Source organism: Notolabrus celidotus, chromosome 19, assembly GCF_009762535.1.
Source record: "Notolabrus celidotus isolate fNotCel1 chromosome 19, fNotCel1.pri, whole genome shotgun sequence".
Classification (NCBI taxonomy): Eukaryota; Metazoa; Chordata; class Actinopteri; order Labriformes; family Labridae; genus Notolabrus; species Notolabrus celidotus.
Window position 1 is genome coordinate 6341219 of NC_048290.1, and position 11632 is coordinate 6352850.

Sequence of the window (11632 nt, forward strand, 5' to 3'; positions counted from 1 at the left end):
CTTATTCAGTCTCTTATTACAAACGATACAAAAAGCATGTACCACTCTGATGTCTGTCTGTTTAATATGGGATTCTCAGACAGCAGGCAATTAGCTTAGCCTAGCATAGCTTAGCATAAACACTTAAATCAGGAGTTGAATGCTAATCAAGTTGTGGTGCAATGAGATTTTACAAGCTCTGACTATTTCCAGAGTCTTCACAGATAGAGAGTGGCGGAATTGCTGAGAGAACACCAAGAGTGTGTAAAGCTGTCATGAAGGAAAAAGGGGGGCTACTTTACAGAATCTAAAATATAAAACATATTCTGCTTTGTTTAACACTTTTTTGTTCATTAAATAATTCCATATATGTTCTTTCATAGTTTTGATGTCTTTGGTATTAATCTACAGTGTTTCAAATAATTCAAATAAATGCAAACCCTTGAATGAGAAGGTGTGTCCAAACGTTTGACTGGTAGTGTATATAAGATATCCAAATGAATGACAATAAAGTTTGGGTTGAGTTGGGTTGATACAGTTATGTATGTCCAAATGGACCTGATGTTAAATGAATAATATATTATTCTCATATAATAGCAATATATTTTAGCTCCTTCTTGTGTTGCATTTTCCTTTAACTGCTCACTGTAGAACACACTGGTGACCAGATATGTGCAGACGTCATCTGAGCATAAGAGAAATAGTATGGGCTATTATAAAAGCCATTTCAGGCAAATGTAGATGTAGAATAACAAGAATTTAGTACCTGATTTGGGGGAAAGAAATACAGTTGCCACCAGAACAAGAAAAATCATCCTTCAGAGCCAACACTATTTTGAATCTGATTGTTCTCCATCTGTTTTCAGCATTCTAAAACCAAAATCCCACATGTTGAAGATGAATAATTTTCATTCCTGCCTCCTTAAAAAAAAAGAAGAAATCGTCAGATTTTTCTGTTTTAAAGTTACAAAACAGACGGGGAAGGAATTCTGGGTAAGAGTTTCTTATTATTCACTTTAAGATTATAAAAAGCTAAATGTGTGCTTCCTAATTCAGATTTGTTTCCACATTTGCAGATATTGTTCATATTGATGATAATGGTGTTCTAAATTGGATAAACAAGCCCTTTCAAAAAGGTAAAAATCAGGTTTGATTTTCTCAATTTGGTTGTCAAAATTAAATTACCATGTTGTGTTATATACCAGCATGGTCCCTTTGTTCTCATAATTACTTGTTTTTTGTACTATCACAACACTTAGCAGCAGCAGCAGCAGCAGCAGACAGGCAAATTGTCCCACTAATGGCCTTCTGTGTCTCTATGATCTGACAAGCACCTGTTACCTGGATGATCAGTCCCCGCCCATCCAGTATATGATTGGTTGGTTTGAGCAGCAGCAACGGCACGTTGTCAAAACAGTAGCGTACAAGCGTAAACAGAGTACCTAGAAACACCAGTGTAAGAGGGGTCATTGACACAGTACAGAAAATCACAGGCTGCCCTCTTCGCTCACGCCAAAACACTGCAAACACTCGTGTAAGGCTGAAGGGAAGTGGGACATAATTGCTGAACACTAAAATCCAAAGAAAACAAAGAGAAAAGGGAATAAGACAAAATAAGAGAGCCAAGATGCTCAGGCTCCCTTTACAAAACAAAGCTCAGATAAGAGGGAAACTAAAGTACTGCAAACTCCTGAGATCTACAAAACATCTTTTAACAAAAACACTAAGGCTGCCAAAGGTGCCTTAAGAGAGAACTCTAAAGGCTGGGGTCAAAAAGACTCCCAGCCTCAACAAACTACTCTATTATAGAAGCTGGAAATGGCGAGTAAATCCAGCTGAAAGGTTACAGAGGTGCTTATGCAGACAGATTCCCACAACGAACAAGAACACACAGAGAGAAGCTCACACTATCTCTGAAGGTGAGACAATGAGTCAGCACAGAGCACTGGAGCCCAAGGGTATATACAAAGCTTGCAACACCTGGTCCAAGTCAGGGACAATCAGGCACACACACCTGACCCTGCACTGTGATGATTCCTTCACCTGACTCAAGGAGTGACCAGAGAGTGTCTCTCACAACAAGCCAAGGAATCCCCATCAACAGCAATGTTAAAATGCTGATTTAAACAACAGAATGAAACATGTTCAAATCCTGGAACTAAAAGCTGTTTTGGTCTTAATAGCTAATTTCTTATTGGTACCAAAATACAGGGATTAATGTCTGTTACTCATCTGTTTTTAAGATATCAAGGCTAAGAGTCCTGCATAAATTTGGAGCATAGCTGAGTTGACTGGCAGGCTGGTGATGTAGCTGTTTGCCAGGAGGCTAAAGCCCTGCCTCAACTCCACATCTTTGCTTTTGCCACGTTGACACAAAGTGAGGTTGACCACCTGTGCTTCCTCGCGGTAGGTCCACAAAAGCAATTCCGCCACTCTCTATCTGTGAAGACTCTGGAAATAGTCAGAGCTTGTAAAATGTCATTGCACCACAACTTGATAAGCATTCACCTCCTGATTTAAGTGTTTATGTTAGGCTATGCTGGGCTAAGCTAATTGCCTGCTGTCTGACAATCCCAAATTAAACAGACAGACATCAGAGTGGTACATGCTTTTCGTATTGTTTGTAATAAGAGACTGAATAAGCACATAAATTGCATTTTCTTTAATCATGTTATTTTAAAATGTTTTTTATACACAGGCTTTAAATAAGTCATAAAGGTGCATCAAGTTCAGCTTCATTTGTCGCCATTTAAAATTGCATGTCATTGTTGACCAAGGTGGCGGACTACCAGTTTGTTTACGTCTGTTCAGTACTGTTAGGTTTAGTTGTATGTTTGCAGGAAAATCTTGCTATTCTTTATTATTGTACCACTGTGCGCAGGCATATAAATACACTACCAGTCAAAAGTTTGGACACACCTTCTCATTCAAGGGTTTGTATTTATTTTAATTATTTGAAACACTGTAGATTAATACCAAATACATCAAAACTATGAAAGAACATATATGGAATTATTTAATTAACCAAAAAGTGTTAAACAAAGCAGAATATGTTTTATATTTTACATTCTGTAAAGTAGCCCCCTTTTTCCTTCATGACAGCTTTGCACACTCTTGGTATTCTCTCAGTCCGCTTCATGAAGTGGTCTCCTGGAATGGTTTCTAATTAACATGAGCCTTGTCAAGAGTTCATTTGTAGAATGACTTGCCTTCTTAATGTGTTTGAGACCATCAGTTGTGTTGTTCAGAGGTAGGGTTAGTACACAATGGATAGCCCTATTTGACTACTGTTGTAATCCATATTATGGCAAAACCAGATTATTTCATAGTTTTGATGTCTTCAGTAAAACTTTTGACTAGTAGTGAATATCACGCCTGCACACAGTCTTTCCATGGTGCTTGATGTGACAGACTAATTTCACATTATCAACACCTACTGGCCTGGCATACAGACGTTTCCAATGGTTTCTACATTGTTGTGGGGACAGAAAATTTCAAAACACCTTCTGTCTGAAAGGTGTTTTTTGGAGAGGGAGAGAAAAAAATACATTTTTTAGAAGTCTCAGTACACATGTGGACCTAGCCTCTGGCACTTCACCTTTCTGTATTCATATTGCATGATGTTGTATTTTTCATTTGAATGTTTTCCTTTTTAAGGACTCATTATGCTTATCTCTGGAAATGTGTTTAATATTGTACGCAAGTGTGTTCTTTGAACGTTTGTACCCCAGCCTGGAGTAGCGATCTTAATCTTGTTGTAGCCCGTCAAACAGACAACAAAGGCTTTCAATCCACTTCAGATGTTATGATTTCAGTTTATTTTTAGTGTTCAGATCTTAAATGTGTTTTCCATTAACATAAAGGTATTTGGTTATGCAGCTTAAAGTGTATTAATTGGCAGGAAAATATGTGTGACGAGTGAGATTAATTAATTTGATAAGAATGTGAGTAAATTGGGTGTTGTGCGTGAATGTGTCATTTAAGCTTGTCACAATACGATTAGTTTGTACTATGTTACACATCAAGGTATTTCCATTCATGGAGGTTCTCAAAAAGATTTACTCTGACACTGACACTGAATGCTTGATATGGAAACTAATTGTTTAATGCATACTGTGGCCAGTTATGCTTTAATTTGTAGTACTTTCCATTCAGATTCACCATGAGTCTGGACAATACAACACATTATTAAACTTATAACAGCTTCCCTCCATTCTGACACTGCTGCTCTCCATCCCCTTTAAGGTTAGGACAGCTTGCCCCCGGGTATCACTTAGAATTGGCCGGTCAATTTTTCACCAAAGTTTGACTGAAATGAAGGTGTGACCAAGCCATCACTGGAACACTTCAAAGGAACAGGACCATCATAAATCGCATTACTTATATCTGAACTTCTCTTGCCAGGGCATGTAAAAATGTCTTTTATGAAAGAGTCTATAGCAGACTTAAAAAATGGCGAACAGAGCTCTGTGAATTGGAATGATATCAGTGAGGCACTGAGAGGATTGCTGAGGATGGACTATGGCTTGTCAAGCTTGTGCTACCCAGAGCCAGACTGAAAAATGGGAGGAATAATTCATCTAATGGTATTAGGTTGACACCGCGCTGCGCTGTCATCAGTCGTCTCCCCTGGTACCAGGAGAGGCCCTGACTGCTGGCTCTCTCTGCAAATATACACTCAAACACACTCTCCAACATAGGCACAAATGAAAAAACAAATTTTTTCACAGTGTTCAGAAACTGCACCATTGTCTCACACTCAGCCTGTCCTACATTCCCACAGGGTACTGCCTTGTCCTTACCTGACCATGTAATAGGTAGTGCATACTGGAAGGTGCAATATTGGCAAATTAACACAAATTCAAATAATCCACATATCTTTTTCATGACCTTGAAATTTTGGCTAGAAGTGGATAATATCATCAGCATAATACCAGTATCAGAAGATAATAGCTTTAAAGGGTCATGATCGGTAATGGCAGATATAAAACTTCTACCAGTATCCACGTCTGATAAGGTGACACACCAAGCTAGCATTTACAAATCAGTCATTTATTTACAAAAATGTTTTTTAAATCAACATTATCTGTCATCAGTTATATCAAGTGTATGTGTGAGTGCGTGTTAGAGTACATGCGGAATGAAACCGAAGAAACCAGTCATGAGGAAATGCACACACATCAGGAAGACCTGGAGTCAGAACCAGAAAGAGCTGGAGAGTCAGATACCTCTTTTTGACCAACCCGAACAGGGTAGTATTTCCGGGTTGTATTTCCGGGCTGGTGCTCGCACTACTTCGGAGCTTGTTGAACTCACGAACCAACATGGCAACCATTTGTTTTTCCGCCCACTTGAGCCCGTGGAAGAGGCATGTCATGACGTCAGATTTATGAGATCGCTTTTCCCAGCAGTGCGAGCGCGAACTTCCCTCACAACAACAACAACGATGGCAGACAACGGCAGCTTGTCTCCTCAGCCGACCACTGCTGGGAATCCATTAGTCTCTCTTTTATTTTTTCGCTGCAGGACAATGGCGGAAACACGTGTTTTTGATCACGGCAACCCCACCGCTCACCCCTGACGTAAGCGGTTCGCGGTTCTAGACCAGCAAAGAGTTGGAGCCGCTCTGGTTCCAGTTTTCTTGGCCGGGAGCCGGTTCACTCGCAGTTGAAACACGAAAAACCGGTTCTCAATTGAGCGCTGGCTCCGAACCGGCCCTGAAACTGCCTCGGTCAAAAAGGGGTAAGAGAGAGTGAGTCAGGGAGCTGGAGATCTTAATTGAGCAGGTGCCCAGGTGCAGCTCATTAAGCTGATGACCCCCATTCAGGCACGCCCCTAGACATAAGCAGCAGCCGATCACAGACACCGAGCTGCCTGGTAGTGGGGTCATCACTGTCCCAACAACCTGACTACCTTCCCTTTAGACCCAGAGCCAAACTACCTGTTGTGCCTCTGTAACTCAGCTCCCTTGATTCTAACACTCTCTCTTTAAGGGCCATCTTCATATTGCTTTTGTCTGCGTGAGTTGTCAGTAACTGTTACCTAAAATGACAGCTGGATGAGAAAATGCCAAGCACACGCCTTTAAAAGTACAACAAAGATGTTTCATCATCAAACCCAGCTGGATCAAATACCCTTGGTTGATATATCTTTAATGGAGCCGCGGCAGGCTTCAGGAAGCATTAACTTTTTAAGGAATAATCCAACCTCAGGTTTTCTTACACTGTTAGTTACCATCAGTGCGTGCAACTCCTCTGATGGGTGTTTGTGGGGTGCTTCTAAGGTACACCCACCTCCCCTGAACCACCTGTGATCTGTTTGTGATTTTCTGTTCCCCTTCAAGGCTTTTCAGTAAATCCCAGAGGAGGAGAAGAGGCTTTTGGCATGTGAGGAAATGTAAATATAGCAAGTCTTCCAATTAGCAGACACATTGGTGCTTGTCTGTTACTGTCATGCCCTCTTTTTTAAAATGTCGCACAGACACCTATCACGCTCCTGTCTTCTGTGGCCCCAGGAAGTGAATACATTTGGTATTTTCTGCTTTGTCTTGTGGTATTGGTGATTACCTCTGCCATGAGTCAGTTTTTAACTTAAGTTTTTTGCTTAACATACCCCATTACAAGCTGAGTAAGCAGGTGAACCTGATCCTCCTGTACCACCAAAGTCATCCCTCTTAGAAGTACCTAGGAAAACCTCTTTAGAAAGGGATCTAGGAGGCATCCTTATCTCTTCTCTAATGTGAAATGTAATGCTGGGGTGACCACATGGTAAACGTTAAATGGACTTGTATTTATAGAAAGCTTTCTCTGGTCTTCTGACCACTCAAAGAGCTTTTACATTACGTGTCACATTCACCCATTCACACCACATCACACTGATGGCAGAGGCTGCTATGTAAAGAGCCCATAAGTGTTAACTAATCCATTCATGCAAGATCGGTACATCCACCAGAGGCACTTTAGGGTTACGTGCCCTGCCCAAGGTCACCTCTGCATGTGGACCCCCAACCTTCAAACTGAGAGAGAGCTGACTCTACCACTGAACCGCAGCCAACTATTCTCAGCTGTTTTCAATCTCCTTCATTTGGCTACTATCCAAAACTCCTGACCGTAGGTGAGTGTTAGAGAGAAGATTGACCATCAGATTGATGGGTCTGCCCTCAGTCTTATCTCCTCCCACACCGTGACTGTCTAGCATCGCTTATGCGTCAACCTTTCAGTCAGTATCCGGTTCTTACACTCTCCTGTTCGACAAAAGCTATTTCAACTCTTCTCCTCCGGAAGGCAGCTTACTCCTGACCCGCCCCTCAAGTTTAAAACTCCATCCTCAAAAATAACAAACCAGAATAAATAGATGATGAGGCACAACCCTCGTGGAGCCCAACCCCAGCTGAGGACACACTTAAGGATAAAGACGCTACTGCTGAATATTGTTGAGGCTGAATCAAAAGCAGTGTGAGCCACTCTTCAGGGTCCCTGAGTCTCCATCTCTTTTTAATAACTTCCTCCTTTCAGTTTTCCAGGGCCACACAGTTTTTCTAGCATGTATATATTGCACAAGGAGAAGACTCAGACTAATCTTTTTTTTTCTTTTAGATATGTTTTGGCCTTCTTGCCTTTATTTTATATGACGCCTGAAGAGTGACAGTAAGTAGGGGAGAAGAGTGTGGCATAGACAGGCATCAAAAGACCAAGGCTGGGAAGTGAACCTGCAGCTGATACGTCAAGGACTATAGCCTCCATATGGGGCCTGTGTTCTACCAACTGAGCTATACGGGCACCCCGACTCAGCCTATTCTTGAACCAAAGTCATCAAGTACAGACAGCCTGTCTCTGCATTTATCTGTGTTGCATAGAGCAGCACAAGCTATCCCTCAGTGTCTGCATGAGAAGTGCCACAATCCAGTGTATTCTTTTGATTATTTTTAGGCCTTCTGCCTTTATTGACAGGATAGCTGTCAAGAGGCAAGAAATGTGGGGAAGGAAGAGAGAGATAGAGAGGGGAAGGCATGCACCAAATGGTTGCAAGTCAGGAAATGAAGAAGCGACCAGTGTTTCAAGGACTATGCCTTAACCCTTATATTATGTTAAGGGTCAATTTGACCCTTTTCAGTTTTTGTGTTGACCAAAGTACTGGTTATTCTTTCTTTTTCTTCATGACATTTTGTGACTTTTCCTCATCTAGGGTCAACTGGTGTGTAAAATCTGGACACTTTGATGTGTAGTGGAATGTCTGTCAAATATACATGTCTCTTTGATGTACTTTTTTTTGCGTGCCTTTGAATAGCCATTCAGACCCAGAGACCCAGGTGTGTGTAGAGGAGGAACTTTCTCTCCCTTGTCCTTTTCACTGTTCTCATGTCATCTCTTTGACAAACACACCAAAAATGAGCTCCAGAAGGATTACAGCTGAAGAAGCTTTATCACAGATTTTGAACTGGGATAGTGATACAGAGAAAGAGATTTCAGAGACAGAGGATCTTTCAGAGACTGAGGACAATGTTATTGATGATCCAGATTGTCAATTTTTTCTACGATGAGGAGGATTCAGAGGACGAGTCTGCCGTTGTCTCTCCATCAGATGAAAACCAAGGAATGCAGCAATCATCATCATCAAAATTTGTTTTCACTGAGAAAGCAACAGTTGTTTCATACTGCCCAAAGAGAAACAAGAATGTTCTTGTAATGAGCACAATGCACAAAGATGCATCTCTGAGCACAAGAGAAAACATGAAGCCACTAAAAAAAACATTAACTAAATAGTTCTTTAGTATAGTGTTGGAATTAAAAATGTATTGCATGTCTCTTTTCTAAATGTTTATACAATATAAATTAGAGTTGTCATTGGTTTAACCTGTTTTTTTACTTTTTTGAGTGGATTTTCACAGTACGGGTCAAAATGACCCGCAACATAATGAATGTAATTTTTTTTCAACATAATACAAGGGTTAATATAGGGGGCAACTTCCACAACCCTAATGCTGTGAAAAATTGTAATAAAAACAGATTTAAATTTTTTTGTTTGTGTCATGATGAACCAAATGTTTTCATTATGGTGACAAGTCAGACTGCAGGATTGACGGTTTGTCATCGTCTTTCTGTCTTATGCAAGGCCTTCTTTGTAAAAGACAATATCTGGATGGCAGTATATGTTGCTCCAATACCTATATATTGTTCAACATTAACGGTGCCCTCCCAGATATAGAAGATGCCCATTGGTGCATCCCCATAAAAACACAGATGCCAATTTTGGATGTTATATTGAGCCCATGCAGTGATTTCCACTCCAGAGTCATGTCTGTTTTTAATGCAGTGCTACTTGAGGGTCCAAAGATCATAACATTGTCTCTTTGTCTGAGAAGATTATCTGAATCTTTTAGGGATATTATGATGATAAAACCCCCAAACTAGTTACTGTTTTATGAAGAAAATTATTCTGAAACTGTTGAACTATTTCCTCACCCAATCTCTCACAGAGGGGTGAACCTCTTCCCATTTTTACATCTGAGAGACTCATCCTTTCTGGAGTGCCCTTTTTTTGTCTCTGTCCTAACTGTTTGAAAATGTGTTGGTGGTATCAAATTTAAAATGTGAATATACTTTTGTAATAACAGTAGAATTGTAGTTGTCTTTGCATTATTTCAGGTAGATTTAAGTAATTTGCAAAGCATAAAAAAACATCATTTTACACAGCATCCTAACTCTTATGGAATTAGGGTTGCATTTTGAGTGTTGTGTAGATTCACTCAGTTAGAAACTGAAATAAAACAAATCAGAGGCACGACAGAAACGTCTGCTCAAATAGGGGATGCAAGACACATAATCCACAGCTGCTTTTTCTCAAGGACAATATGGCAGAAGCAGAAGCCCACATGCTGTTTAACATGACTTATTGCATTTGTTGGTTCAACACTGTGTTGTCACCAGCTGTTTTATGTATATTTGAAAACAATGAAAGCTTTTGAGCTACAGTAGGTGAGACAAGCCTGCTGCTGACAGAAGTTTAGTTGTGGTAATAGAAAATTAACGAGTTTAAAGTTTTTACTGTTATCAGTAGTGATAAGAAAATGCACCTGGAACATTATCTGCAAAATATACAGGACTTCAACTACAGTGTGTCATCAAAGCTGAGAAACTAAAAAAAGCCACTTTCCCAAAGGAAGCAATCAAAAGTGACACTGAAACATGACACTTCCAAATTTTTGATGTGTGGGCGGACCACAGTTGATGGAGGTGAAGCCAAGGGTGAAGTGTGACTCATGAAGCTTTTTATCTTTTTGAAGTTGTTGCAAATTATGGTGTAAATTTAAGTGTCAGCTTTTACCTGAGAGTCTTTTAATAAATTGGGCAAGCTTGGCTAGCAGTGCAGGACAGTGTGTATTGTTTTTAATAGAGGCTTGCTGTGACCTCCTTTCTTGACTCCAAGCCCTCCCTTTGGGCCTGCACCTAGTTTAGGAATTGCTGCAATTTCGATACGACACGATACGTTACAATACCATACCATACTATAACATTTCATACCATATCAGGCTGCCCCAATAAGTCTCTAAAGACTCTTCAGCTAGTTCAAAACACCACAGCTTGAGTATTGACTAGAACTAGGAAGAGAGAGCACATCTCTCGTGTGTTAGCTTCTCTACACTGGCTCCCAATGAAATGTAGAATAGAATTTAAAATCCTTCTTTTAACCTACAAAGCCCTTAAAAATCAGGCACCCTTGTATCTTAAAGAGCTCATAGTGCCCTATTACCCCTCTAGAACTCTACGCCCCCAACATGCAGGCCTGCTAGTTGTACCTAAAATCTCTAAAAGTAGTATGGGAGGTAGAACCTTCAGTTATCAGGCCCCTCTCCTTTGGAATCATCTACCAGTCAGAGTCCGGGAGGCAGACACCCTCTCCACTTTTAAGAGTAGACTTAAAACTTTCCTTTTTGACAAAGCTTATAGTTAGAGCTGGATCAGGCTTGGACCAGCTTTTGTTATGCTGCTATAGGCCTAGACTGCCGGGGGAACCGGCACACTGACACACTGGGATCCTAGCTCACCCCCTTCCCCCCAACCCCTTCATCACTTACTTTAACTCTGCCTGTCCCATTAAAGTTACTAACCATAGACCTTTCTGGAGTCCCTGAGCTCCATTGTCTCGTAGATTCCTCTGAGCTGCCGTAGACGTCCTCCTGCTGTGGACGTTCTGGACTCCAGCTTATACGGACGTGCTGGACTCCAGCGGCAACAGCTTCTACTACTCGTCTCATCACTATCACCTCTCTCTCTTACTCCCCTCTATCCCTCTTTCCAGACCCAACTCGGTCGAGGCATGATGGCTGTCTAACATGAGTCTGGTTCTGTCTGAGGTTTCTGCCTGTTAAAAGGAAGTTTTTCCTCGCCACTGTCAGGGTTCCCACTCTTTTCCAGAGATCATTTTCCAGGACATTTCCAGGACATTTTCATTGATGATCAAGTTGGTATGACCGTCTAAATTTAGTTCCTAATTTAGTTCCTAAATAGTCTTTCTGTTTGCTTGAGTTTGGTTCTGGTTCGGTTCTGGTTCTGTTCTGGTTCGATTCTGGATCACATCTGGTTCGGTTCTGGTACGTTTCTGGTTCGGTTCTGGTTCGGTTCTGTTCTGGTTCGATTCTGGTTCACGTCTGGTT